Source organism: Epinephelus fuscoguttatus, linkage group LG10, assembly GCF_011397635.1.
Source record: "Epinephelus fuscoguttatus linkage group LG10, E.fuscoguttatus.final_Chr_v1".
Classification (NCBI taxonomy): domain Eukaryota; kingdom Metazoa; phylum Chordata; class Actinopteri; order Perciformes; family Serranidae; genus Epinephelus; species Epinephelus fuscoguttatus.
The window spans coordinates 23725643-23730541 of NC_064761.1; positions in this window are offsets into that span (position 1 = coordinate 23725643).

The following is a 4899-nucleotide window of genomic DNA, read 5'->3' on the forward strand; positions in this document are numbered from 1 at the left end:
CAAGTATTTAGAAAAATGAATGCTAACTTCACCAGCAAGAAACACGCCATTGACAAGACAAGCTTAACAGTTTTATTAAAGAAAAATGTGGCTGATGTGCAAGGCTTGGACTGCTTGTAGCTTGTCTGTTTTGCTGAATGTTTGGTGGGGAAACTTTGATAGGGAAACCGCTGTAATACGCGGGCACGACGACCCTCTTCAGGACCCTATGTAGCAGAGAGGAGGAGAGAGTAAGGGAACAATGGGGTGGGGAGGAGGGGTGAAGTATATGAGAGCAGAACAGAAGGAGTGTGGTAGGCGGTTATTTATGTAGGAAGTGACATGGTGGAGGTGGGGTCTTGCTCCCCAAGGTGTACTCAGGCCAGATGAGATATGTATCCTTCTATCGTATCTTGGATCTGCCCCGGGGCTTCTTACCAGTGGGACGTGCCCAGAACACCTCTGACGGAAGTTGCCCAGGAGGCATCCTGATCATATGCCTGAACCACCTCAAATGACCCCTTTTGACGCAAAGGAGCAGCGGCTCCACTCCGAGCTCCCTCTGGATGTCCAAGCTCCTCACCCTATCTCTAAGGCCGAGCCCAGCCACCCGACTGAGCACCCCGTTTTGGTCGCTTGTATCTGCGATCTCATTCTTTTGGTCACTACCCAGGGCTCATGACCATAGGTGAGGGTTTGGATGTAGAAGGACCAGTAAATCAAAAGCTTCACCTTCCGGCTCAGCTCAGCACCGGCAACATGTCTCACCATTTTCCTCTGCAATATCTAAAGCTGATTCACTAGCACAAAAGCACAGAAAGGGCTTTGGATAAGATGACAACCGTGAAACACAACATCCCTAGTTTGAATCTAGCTGTGGAAACTACATTGGATCTTTCTCTCCCTCATTTCTTGTCATCTTTCTGCCTTATAAAGGCTTAAAATTAAACCACAACATGACTTGAACAGGGCACAGAAAAAAACAAGAGCCTGAGAAACTGAAATTTTCAGTGAGTTGAGGTGACGCTGGGGTTGGAGGTTGCTGGGGGCAGAGGTGGATTCCTCTGGGTCTTGTTCCCATCTGTCACCAGCAGAGTCACGTGCCTCCACCCTCCTGTCTAACCTGTCCACCTCGACACAGCAAAGCAGACAGGAATGCAATGCTGCTCATATTTGGCCTCTCTGAAGACTTTGGCATTCCTCCAATCGCTTGAGAGAAAGGGAGATGAAAGAAGAAAAAAATGAGAGAGAAGTTCAAAGACGGGGAGGAGGGAGAGGTTGGGACTGGAGGGGGCGAGGAGCAAAAGACAGTCAGTGAGCGATCCACAGAGAAATACTAGCTGATGGATCAGACAGCCTCATCTCTTCTTCTGTGTGTCTCTGTAAACTTACTGTATTTTACAGAAATCCATCCAGGTGTGAAGCGAGTACCCTGAAGAACTGGAGCTACAGAATAATGTAGGAAAAAAAAAAAAATTCTTCAATTGTACATTGAAAAAAACATTCATACACACTGCGGCGGTTCATACATATAGAGGCCAAAGAAGTGTGATATATTTGTGAAACTGTGAGGTTTCTTAATTTACTTGAAACTGCAACTTCCTGTATATTGTCACCCTCTGCAGCAGTGAGTGACAGAAACGACTGCTGAAGGTTGTGTACAATGCTGTTTATATAAATTCACAATTGCCAAACCTGAAAGTGCAGCAGCTCGCCAGTGTGATGCAAGAGGACTTCACGCTTGATTTCAACATGTGAAAAACATAAACGTGGTGTGAAATGCGTCACTTTCTCTGCAATTAACTGATCGGCTTTGTTAACGCGGAAACATCCAACCCGACAAGCCATGAGTAAGGATAATACCTTTGACTAAATATGCCTGTTTGTGTGTTTGATTTTGCTTCACCAGACTCATAGCAAAATCAAAGGGCTACTTAACCAGATCACAATATAATAACCTATGCTCACTTGTAGTTGCATCTAGCTAGAGTTATAGTGTCATTAATACCTGCAACTGAGATTTCTGCAGCCACCTTAATACAATGAAGATGACTGGAACTCATTTGCTGTGCTTCAGACACTGAAAAATAATCTTTGGAACACAAAGGAGTGGCTTTTCTTTTCAGGAACATACGCTGATTTTAAAGAATAACTTTGAGATTAGCGTTTTTCAACCTGGACCTGTGGAATGAGCTGAAATGGAGACACATAGGACAATTAAACATTGTCATTGTATGTCCATTAAAAGTGGTTATTTTTGCCACAGAGTGGCTCAGTGTGTCTCTTTACCTTTCACTGCTTTTGAATTTGACCACCGCCCAGCTGTTATACTCTCTCCAAGTGAAAGGTAAAGAGACACTTCAGACACTCTGTGGCACTTTGTTGAGTGGCTGCAGTCCACTGCTGCTCACTCAGTACTGGACCAATTTCAAAAACAGTTGTTCGCATCAGTCTTTTTTATCAATTTACACAGGGAAATAGGGTCCAGGCTGAAAAATTCCCAAAGTTATCCTTTAACTTTCACTGGCAAGTTCAGCATCTGCACACACACACAACACAAGGTTTGCTGTTATCTGTAAGTATACTGTAGTTACTTCTGTCTGAGAACACACCAAACTCGATTACAGTAGTTTGGAGACATCTCCAACCTTATGACAAATTGCCAGTTGCCGGAAAAAATGTTGACACTGTACGTTTCTGCAAACCCCAGATACGATGTGTATTATTTTGTTGCAGACACGTTGAAACTTATTCATGTTGTTTCCTGTTTTACTTTGAAACTCACATCTCCTCTCGTTTCAGATCACTTCACTTCCTGCCCCCCCCCCCTTTTGATGACTTCACCTGTGTCTGATTGGCTGTCCTGCCCTGATTAGCCTCACCTGTGTCTCGTTATCTTTCCCCTCACCACAGTATTTGTGTGTGCCTTGTTGTCTTTCACTGCCAGTCTTAGCTCCTTGTGTGTCTAGTGTTCAAGCCTTTTGTTTCCCTGTGTTGTTTTCTTGGTTTTTTTGGATTTATTCTGTCGATTGACTCATGCCAGTTGGATTTGTTTCCCTCCACTGATTGTCCCTCTGTGTACTGAACATACCTTTTGACCTGCAAAGACTGTTATTTTACTTGAATTGTCTCCAGAGTCGTGCGTTTGAGTCCACTCTCACCTGGATCACCAGTTGTTACAATGGTGAAAGTATTGTTAGGTTTAGGCACAAAAACCACTTGGTTCTGGTTTGGAAAAGATCATGGTTTGGCTAACTGTGAAACACCCAGGTTTGGTGGCTCAAATGCTACAAATGCGACAATGTGCTACTAAAAACACCACACAAATAGTTGTTTGTTGGTTCCAAACAGCTGTCTGCACATCCACTATCTGCTCCACCTCCCGATGATGAAGTCAGCTTATATATGTCACTCTCGAGATGCTGATGTCGTCTGTATGAAACGTGCAAATGTAACATTTGTGGTTTGCAGAAATGAAAACCACAAATGCCTGTGATGTGACCTCTGACCTCTCTTTGGAGCAGACCAGGAGAAAAGTGAAATGCCTCTTCAGTTAAAGTGAGACTCTCTCAGCATGGAACACCTGAGCCTGCCGAATGTCCTGCTTGCACAGTTAAACGGTTGTTGCCTTTGTTACAGACACACAGAAAAGATGGCGGACAAGAAGCTTTAGATCAAATCAATGAGCGAAATGGGTTTGTGTAATCCTCCGCCTATATAATCTGTGCATTGCAGAGCTAAGAGGATTCCATCGGAAATCATTATTGTCGTTTCTTCTCGAGCCATATTTCCGGGGATGTGGCTGATGATTATAATTAACCAGGAAACTGGAAAAAATACGCACCAGCACGTGAGTTTAAAAGTGATGTGTGAAGACCAAAACAGACACTGTGCATGGAAACCTACATTAGCAACACTGACATTAAGCTGAAAACAAACAAGGGACCACAGATTGTATTACCAATGTGTACTGTGCTACAGCGGTGCAATGTTGTTATGAGTTTACCAAATGAGAACATCTGCAGCGAGTTGACATATTAGAGCACAAGCTATCAGGGCAACTCCCCTGAGATTAGCCTGCTGAAACAAAGACACAGCATGACTTTGATTAGGTTTTCAAGGAACGTCCTAAAGCATTATGCACGATTTAGGTCGCATGCCAAATACCTCACATTCTGTTCTCCCCACCTCTCTGTCTCCATCTAACATGAAAGAGCGAGAGGCAGATGAATGAGAGGCAGAGATGTATGAAATGAGAACGTACAGGAGGGGAAAGTAGGTCAGACAAGGCCTCTTATGTCAAGTGTTGCATATGCATTAAGACAATTAAACAGCTGCAACAACAAAAACAACAACCAGTGGGATGAGCTCCAGCTAGACTGTGAGGGCGTCCTCCCCTGAGAATGGAGGTTTTCACTGCTGTCGCTGGTTTGATGCCACTTATCACACCTTTAATGAATGCTTTGGAGTCTGAGGAATGTAGCAACAAAGAGACACGTGCTGTGAGCAAGTATGAGTGAGTGAGCGTGCTTTCTGTGTGTCTGCAGGCATGTGTTTGCCTGTACGTATGTTTTAGCCACGCCAGTGTGCACGTTTTTACTTTGTTTATGCTCATATGATGGATTCCTAAACTGTTTGTGTTGCTAAATTGATCCAGTAATGTTTTTCATTGTTAATAAATAAAGTTATACAAAAAGTAAATTCAGATTTACACCCTGACAAAAATTGAGCATGGTGTTAGTTCAGACAGGACACGATGTCAAGCTGATCTCAAGCAGCCCAATCAACTAATGGAGCCGCTGATTGATTGAAGGGAGTCAGCTGATCGATCACATGATTCCTTTCTATGCAACCAATTTGCAAATCTCATTCAGGGCGCCCTATTTAAACTGCTCTGGCCTGCCTACTGTTGCTGCTTTC